Source organism: Mastomys coucha, unplaced genomic scaffold (genome assembly GCF_008632895.1).
Source record: "Mastomys coucha isolate ucsf_1 unplaced genomic scaffold, UCSF_Mcou_1 pScaffold18, whole genome shotgun sequence".
In the NCBI taxonomy this organism is placed as follows: domain Eukaryota; kingdom Metazoa; phylum Chordata; class Mammalia; order Rodentia; family Muridae; genus Mastomys; species Mastomys coucha.
In genome coordinates, this window is record NW_022196900.1 from 15731459 (window position 1) to 15740450 (window position 8992).

At 45.4% G+C, this 8992-nt stretch overlaps 1 protein-coding gene across 6 annotated transcripts in view; it reads left to right on the plus strand.

Annotated features, from left to right (window-relative positions):
• The first annotated feature begins 4951 nt into the window (after positions 1 to 4951).
• The window catches only part of Znf462 (zinc finger protein 462), a 141205-nt gene continuing 137164 nt past the window's right edge, over positions 4952 to 8992 (plus strand). The window contains exon 1 of one of the 6 annotated variants that reach the window (XM_031377435.1): positions 4952 to 5060. The gene's annotated coding sequence lies outside the window, so the exon portion shown is untranslated. Of the gene's footprint in view, positions 5061 to 6584; positions 8221 to 8867; positions 8952 to 8992 lie in introns of those variants that run through there. The other 5 variants (XM_031377437.1, XM_031377434.1, XM_031377438.1 and 2 more) reach the window with 5 other exon arrangements.

Here is an 8992-nt window from a genome sequence, read left to right on the forward strand (position 1 = left end):
TAATTATGTGTGTTTGGGGGTGGGGATCTGAATGTGAGTGCAGTTTGCCAGAGGAAGCCAAAACACCAGGGTGAATACCCTGGAGTTGTACTTACAGGAAGTTGTAAGCCATCTGATCAAGGTGCTGGCATGGTTGCTGAGAACCAAATTCCGTGCTCTAAGACCGTGTTCTTCACTGCTGAGAGCCATCTCTCCAGCCCCCATATCCACCCCTTTAGTCATTTATCTTCAATTACTTTCTTTATCTTTATCATATCTTACATGCTTTTTCAATATCTGTTTCCTTCATGTAAAATCTAAGGGGAGGAATTAGAGAAAACTCTGAGCATTTTTTTTTTATTAGATATTTTCTTTATTTACATGTAAATTTCTCCATTCCTAGTTTCCCCTCCAAAAAACAAAGAAACAAAACCAACAAAAACAAACCCCTGTTGCCTCCCACTTCCCCATGCCTGCCACCCCGCCCTCTCCCACTTATTAGCCCTGGCATTCCCCTACACTGGGGCACAGAACTTTCACAGGGCCGAGCTCTTCTCCTCCTATTGATGATCAAATTGCAATCCTCTACTATACACATGCTGCCAGAACAATCAGACCCCTCCATGTGCAGAGTCTCAACCACCAACCAAGGACTGAGCATTTTTTTAAAAGATTTATGGCCAGACAGTGGTGGTGCACGCCTTTAATCCCAGCACTTGGGAGGCAGAGGCAGGCAGATTGGCGGATTTCTGAGTTTAAGGCCAGCCTGATCTACAGAGTGAGTTCCAGGAGAGCCAGGGCTATACAGAGAAACCCTGTCTCGAAAAAAAAAAAAATTATTTATTCATTTTATGCATGTGAGTGCATCGTCACTGTCTTCAGACACACCAGAAGAGGGCATCAGATCCCATTACAGTTGGTTATGAGCCACCATGAGGTTGCTGAGAATTGAACTTGGGTCCTCTGGAAGAGCAGTCAGTGCTCTTAACCACTGAGCCATCTCTCCAACCCAACTGTAAGCATTTTAAGGCTTTAAGTATATATTGTTAACATATGAATCTGCCAGGTATGGTGGTCCACATCTGTAAGCCCAACACACCTGAGAAGAGGGACAGGAAGATCCACAGGTCTAGGCCACTAGAACATCAGGCCAGCCTAGTTCTAGGTTTGATGCTAGTTTGGGCTTCATAGCAAAACCTTAACAAAACAAAACAAAATCATGTGATATTTTAAAATTTTCTGCCAAGAGTATGATTTGGTTGTATGGTATCGACCACCAGACCACATAATCTTTTTTCTTAAGTCATTTTTGAATTATAAAATGAACCAAGATCTTAAAATTATTTCAATATAGCAATGTAATTAACTATTTATTTTGATGTGCACTGGAAGTGGGTACACATACAGCAGATCAGATCCGGGATCTCATGGGTATTGTTGCTTATAATGATTTTTTTTTTCCCTCCTTTGTACTTTGCCACCAAGTCACAGCCCTAGCACATGAATTTAAATTTTTAAAAAGTTGATTAAAATATTTTTTTAAGTAGCATAGAAATGTATCAAAAAAGGTTTTAAAAAAAATCCATGAGGTGTTATGAGAGTTAAATACTGTTGTGGAGATTCTAGGGCTACCTGTCCCTGACTAGTTAGTTCTGAGTCTGACAAAGTGGCTTCCCGTCTCTAGACTTCGGTTGGAATCTGAGTAGTAAGACTTTGGAACTGCTGGTCTTTCTGCGAGACACTTCCACAAAAGGGCATTTTCTTGGTGAGTCTTTTTGTCAGAATCTTGGTTCACCTAACAATACCTTAACGGTTGTTCTTTTTCCTGGTTCTGTTGTTTCCCATGCTGAGGACTGAACCCAGTACCCTTGTGCATGCTAGGCAGTAGTTCTCCCATAGAGCTACACCTCCTAACTCTGATTTTTCAGAAGGACCTAACTAAGAATTTCATATTGTCAATTATAGCATAATACAGTTTTGAAAATGAACACCAAGAAATTTATTTTTAACAAAATGTTATCCCCAAATATCTTCATTGTAGAACCAGAAAAGCTTAAACCAATCAGATATTCTTCATTGGTCAAGTCCTATATTGCTTTTGTATAAATTTTAAAAAGACAAAAAGATTAGAATTCTACAATCAAGGGATATTATTCTGTAGTCAGTCCAGGAAGTATGTCATGTATCAACATTTTGACTCATCTTCTCTCATTTATCATTGTATCCTAGCTAGCATTATGATGTATTATAGACACTAAACAAATCTTCAGTGGTTAAATGATAGCACAGGTGTTTCATATTATAGTAGCCAGTTTGATGGAAATGTAAATTTAACTTCTACTTGTGTGAGGAAAACTTTCTCAAGCTATGAGAATATAACTATTGAAATATCTTCTTGGGTATCTAAAGGTATATATACAAAGATTCATGTAGAGTAAGTTTAATGTAACTTATTACAATTTCTCTTCCACTGATAGTTGTTTAGACTAAGGGATCATATACGTGTCTTCTTTTAGTTCCTGGATATAGCCATCAGTTAACCTGGTACATGTTTGAATCTGGGCTTTGAAAATATATCTTTTTCTATTATAACAGAAAGGTGTGCTAGTGACTTCATTGTCTTAATATTATTTATTTATTTATTTATTTATTCATTTATTTATTTTGGTTTTTCAAGACAGGGTTTCTCTGTGTAGACCAGGCTGGCCTCAAACTCAGAAATCCACCTGCCTCTGCCTCCCAAGTGCTAGGATTAAAGGCGTGCACCATCAATGTCCAGCTGTCTTAATATTATAAGACTTGTAATTAGGGCTGGAGAGGTGGCTCAGTGGTCAAGAGCACTGACTGTTTTTCCAGAAGTCCAGAGTTCAATTCCCAGTAACCACATGGTGGCTCACAACCATCTGTAATGGGATCTGATGCCCTCTTCCAGTGTTTCTGAAGAGAGCAATGGTGTATTCATATACATAAAATAAATGAATAAATCTTTTTTAAAAAAGAAAAAAGATTTTAAAAAAAGACTTGTAATTAGTAGGGCAATGGTGGTACATGCCTTTAATTCCAGCTCTTGGAAGAAAGAGGCAGGTGAAAGAGGCAGGCCTGTGAGTTCAAGGATAACCTGGTCTACAGAGCAAGTTTCAGGACCACCAATGCTACGTAGAGAAACCCTGTCTTGGAAAATAAAATCATAATTCATATAACAAAACATAATGGTTTTCAGAAAACTTGTTGAAGACTCATAGTGTCTTCAAAACAAGAGTAAAGGTCTTAAGAATTAAAAATGCTTTGTTGGGAATCATTTGTTTAGTACACAAAAGGGATTTTACATAGATGGAAGGGCCAGTGAGTTAAGAGCTGGGCAACAAATGCTTAAATGTTTGAGGATGGAGTAATTATGATTCCTGAAAAAAAGCCATGGTCTTTAGTTATCTACTCTTGGTTTTGCTAAAATCATCATCTTGAATAATTTTCCAGCTAGAATTTAGATAACAACTGGATTTTTTTCTCTTTACATTTTAGAATTCTGGAAAAAAAAGGAATATATAAATAAATAAATATGTATATACATATATATTTATACATATAAATATACATACATATTCATATATATGAATTCTATGAATTGGAAATCTGGAAAAAAGAATATATATGTATATTATACATATATAAATACATCATTATTCAAATGATGAAATTAGAACAGCTACAATTATTTCTGTTGAAATTCTTTTTAATACAGACTGTGGCCCAACAATTTTGTTTTTTTTTTTAAGTCTCTCCTATAGGGTTAACAGAAGCCCCCTTTCCCTTGATAAACTTTTCTTTAAGAAACTGGGTGTCTTCTTTTTTTAAAAAGGCCTTATTAAGCAAAATGATTTATAGACTATTCCTATCCTCCTAGTGTCAGGCAAGTAAGAAAATCCTAGTTGCGTGGGTCACCCTGGTTGTAGGAGTTCTGCTTCTTGAACTAAAATTGCAAGATTTATTATTCTATTAACGTTCATAAAGTCACTCTTTTGATGAGCCATAATTTCTCTTTATGAAGAGTCTGTGTGCCAGTCACTGGTGATATAGGAGAAGAAAAGTCCAGACTTTCGACATATTCTTATTCTTTAGACCATTAATAAAGTCTTGAACTCCCATCTGACTCCAGGGGATAATGGCATAAGGTATAGTATCAAACAGTAAATTTCAGAGAGTCAAAGTGTGTCCGTCAGAGACATCCTTCACATGGTTGCATGTGTGTTAAACCTAAACTTTCCCTCTTTATATTTTTAAAAGAGAGAAAAAAGAAGTCAAGTACCAGCTCTCTTGATGGAGAAGATAACCCACTAGCCAAGTTTGCATTATCTTTGTGAATATTTGTAGGGAGTGAAAGAACAGGAAGTATGGACTTTCCCCTGCTTATCTAAATGGTCTGCTAATGGCAAAACGTAATTACAGTTACTTAAGTACCAAGTTTATTAAGGTATTCACCAAATCCTCAGGCCACAGGGCTTCCCCCACCCTCATCCCCAAACAGTAAAACTTTCCCACTTTAGGTCCTTCATTTATTTTAGTTGGGGAGTTAGGGAACTTGGAACTTAGGTCCTTCATTTATTTTAGTTGGGGAGTTAGGGAACTTGGAACTTCTAAAAGTAGTAAACCCAAAAAAGACGGTGGCACCATGAACAGAAATTTTAGTCTACGCCGGAGTTTTACAACTGTTTGCTTCACAGCTTTGGAAAGTCAGCTTACTTCTTTATCAGAAGATTCAGTTTGTTCTCTACAGATCATCCATCCCTTGGTGACCTATTTGGGATGGAAAGTCAAAAGCACCCTAAAGCACCCTTCCCTAGAAGCGCGAGGAGCCATCATCTCCTCATCAGCGCCAGGATCTCCTGGCAGTCTTTGTCCTTTCTAGACGTGGAAGCCTGGAGAGGAGGTTTGGTTTCCAAGGATTGGAGCGTTTGAAGGGCGGGGCCATCTCCAAGTCCATCTCCCCCCACCCCCCCTTTTTTGTCCTCTTCTCCTGGGACGGGAGGGCGGAGCAAGGTCCCCTGCGGCCGCTGCCGGAGCTCTCTCAATGTCGGCTGCTCGAGGTGAGTGTTGTCCAGGGCGGTAGCCCGTGGTGTAGCGCCGTGCCGCAGGTTCATTTCTGGAGTTCACCGCAGCCGCTCCGCCAGCGGCTTCCTCGGCCTGTGCCAAGTGGGTTTACGAGGTCGGAGGCGTGTTGGGGCGCGCTGGCTCTGGCGCAAGGCTCCTCCCCAGGGCTCATTCCCCCGACCGCGAAAACCCTGGAAACCTCAGGTTTCCTCTGACCTCCGCTCCTTCCCTGCCGCTGCGTCTCCACGCCTGGGGAGGGAGTTGGGGGTGGGGGGAGGAGAGGGCGGTCCCCGTCCCGGTCCCGCACTTCCGAACCATGCCAGCCCACAAGGTACCTTCACGTCGAGGAAGATATTTATAGCAGCCTCGGAAAGCCAGCAGTTGATAGGAGCTTTCAATCTAAACTACGATTATTATTATCATCATCATTATTATTTTGCCCGGTTGCAGAGCTTTTGACAGCAAAAAAGTCAGCTTTTTATTAAAGACAAAGAGGTAAATTATCAGTCGGGACGGCGCAGACCTGGCGCGCTTCCTCTCTTGGCCACGAGGAATTGATGGGGGAGCGGCGGTCAGCACTCAGACACCCTTGGGGTCTTGGTGGGGAGGAGCGCCAGGCCCAAAGATTTGCTCAGGTCCCTCTGGCACCTGGAAAGAAGGGAGTCTTCTCCCTTTGCACAAAGCTAGTAGGATTTCACTGCGGAGCAGCCTCGCAGATCTTTCCTTTCTTCCTCTGCTTTCTTTGACTCCCGGCTCCCTTGCGCTGGAGTCCTTTCTCCTCGCTCTCCTCTCCCTGACTTCCCCCCTCCCCTCCCCTCCCCTCCCCTCCTCTTCCTCCCCCTCCTTTCTTCTCCACCGCACGCGTAGTGTCATTTATTTATTTATTTATCACCCCCAGCCATCAACACCCTTTTAGGACTCCCAAGCTTTTCAATGTGAGTGGGAGGAGAAAAGGGCAGGAAGTGTTGACTGGAAGGGGGTTAGATCGTGCGTCAGGGTGAGACATTCTGCCCTGGAATACACAATCGGGAAAATCTTGGGAAATGAGGATTTTAGATGTGCTTAGGAAACGCCGCTATCCGATGAGATCCAACTCTGTGGCGCGTCTCCTCTGCTTTTATTGTATGGATTTGCCCGTCTAGCTGCCCCGACTGTGGGGGAGGGGAAAGGGGGGCAAGTATTAAAGAGGACAATCTCGCCCAGGATCCTTAACACCGCGCCTTCACCGGATGCGCGCTCCTCTATGCGAAGGAATCCAGCAACAATCCCTAATTCAGAGGCGGACAAAAGAAACTTTAATTAAGGTCTCTGCCCCGCGCACTGCGCTGCGTGCTTTTTCTCTCTTGGGGCTGTTGATGTCCAACTAGAGGATCTGAGAAATAGAAATGGTACCACCAGCTCATGCCCTTGAACTTCAATTGCTCCTGACTTGCTGTATTGATTTTTTTTTTCTTCTCTATTTTTTTGTTTTTGTTTTTGGTACTGTAGTCCCCCTCGTCAACCATTCTAAATAAGATTAAAGCCTTAGGAGATCTTTAACCTGGTAAAGGAGGTGGGGGTGGAAACCCACTTCTTGGAAAAAGAATCGTTCTGAACAGACAGTTTGGGGGGGGGATTACATTAAATAAAAATTCAAGGTGTGATGCTGCAGTTTGGCTCTCTTGTCTTCAACACCATGGCACCTTATCATTAGGAGCGATGATTGTTACTTTCCAAGCCTTTGGAGGATCAGCCAGAAAGTGCAAACAATGTGCAAACTCGGGATGCGGGGGTGGAAAGTTATTTAAGTACGACCCCCACACCTCCCAGCCTTGGTATACCGGTCAAAACATTGCACAAGTTCGGAAAAGAAAGTGGTGGCTTCTGGATCAGAATGATGGGTTCCTTCTCCTCCTTTCCATATTAGAAGAGACATAAAACGCACAATGAGCCTTTAGAGGAGGAAGGCTTAAAAATACGTGCCAGCAATGGACAACTTGAGCCCTTCACTGAAGATACACTGCGAGCTGGAAAGGAATTAAAAAGCCCCACGTGGTTGATCTGGGTTTAGACTTGCAACCTTCAGTTCTTTGCAAAGATTGGCCTCTAGATGGATACATTTGAGGGACCCTCTGGAGCCGGGGCTGGGCGCCTGGGGCAGAGCTGATGGTGCGAGCGGTTAGAGCAGCGGGGCAGGGTCCCCACTAGGGGCTTGTTCCTCTGGCCAGGGAGGCCCGGCGCCTCCTGGACGCGAGAGCGCACGCTTGGGACCCGGCGGTCGCGCTTCTCTCACTGCCTTTTCCGCAGGTCTTTATTCCTTCTCATCTCATCTCTCTCTCTCTCTCTTCCCCTTCTCCACCTCCTTTGCCTCCTTCTCCTCCTCCTCTTCCTCCTCCTCCTCCACCACCACCACCTCCTCCTCCTCCGCTGCCGCCACCTCCTCCTCTTACATCTCACTGGCCTGGCTCTGTGTTGTTCAGAGTGACAAAGACAATGTCCCAGCCTTAACTTTGCAACCACCTTGCCTCCTTCTGGGGTTCAGCGCGGGAGGGGGGCGGGCAGCAGTCGCAGCTTCAGCATCTCCTCCAGCTTCTCTTGCGCTTCTTCAGCTCTTGGATAATTCTTCCCATTTTCTCCCAGCCCTTTTCTCATTTCTTTCTTTCTTTCCCTTCCTCTCTCCTGCACGTTGTTGTTATTAGAAAGGCTTCGCGCACCCCCTGGTGCTCCGGCGTTTTGTGTGGCAGGAGAAGATTGTCTTCTCTCTTTCTGTCTTGCTTTCTCTCTCCCTCTGGTTGCTCATTATTCAGAGAGAGACACAGAGGGAGGGAGAGAGAGAGCGCGCGCGCGAGGGAGAGGGAGGAGAGGAGAGAAGAGCAGAGAGAGAGAGAGAGAGAGAGAGGAGAGAGAGAGAGAGAGAGAGAGTGAGAGGAGAGGGAGGGAGGGAGAGGGGAGAGAGACGGATATCTCAGGTCATCTGCAGCTGCAGCGAGTCTGAGGAGCCGAGGAAGGCAGGGAAGATGGCGATCCTCCATTGCTGAGACCCGGCAGAAGCACATGAGACTCCCAAACAACTTCCACAACAATAACCCGAGCAGGAAGAGGAGAAAGAGAAAGAGGATAAGGAGGCGGTGGGGCTGGAGAACCCGAAGCACCTCCCGGCGCCGGGACGCTTCTTCTGTAAGTTACTGCAATTAACCACCACCTCCGGGGTGGTCTGAGTGCTCCGGGGAGGAGAGCGCGGGGCGGTGGAGGCACAAACGCGCTCATTCATTCGGCCAAGGAGGGCTGGCGGCGCGGGGAGGAGAGGAAGTCCCCTGCATGGGCTGGCTAGGAGGAGAGAGAAGAAGCTAAAGAGAGAGACCGAGGAGGAGGAGAAGGAGGAGGAGGAGGAGGGGGGGAGGAGGGAGAGCAGCTGGGGGAGGAGGAAGAGGAGGAGAAGAAGCTAGGGAGGAAGAGGAAGAGGAGAAGGTGGTGGTAGTAGCTGTGGAGGTGGCTGTGCTTTTCCTGCTGGCTGCTCCTTCTGCCTTCTGCTTGGGGAGGGGGGGCAACGAGCCCTGTGGCTTAATTAATTTCGTATAGTTCTGTGAAGAGAGGAGAGAGAGAGTGAGAAAAAAAATGAAAGATGAGTGAGAGGAGAAAGCTGGAGGCTTAGGACGGATGCTCCGAGTGTGGGGACAGGAGTAGGGACAGGGAAGGGGAGCGGAAGGCTGGAGGCCAGGAGAGACCTGAGCCTGAGCCAGAGGGAGCGAGCAAGGGGTCAGAGGAGGGAGGGCTCGGAGTGAGCGGCCCCGACCTGAGCGGGTTGACCTCTTTCTTTCTCTGTCCCTCTGCTTCCTTTCCCCTCTTCTGTCTGCCTGTCCCCTGCCCGATGGCAAAGCCGTGCGGATTGGCACCCCCCTCTTCCTCAGGTATTTGCTTCTCTCTCTCTCTCTCTCTCTCTCTCTCTCTC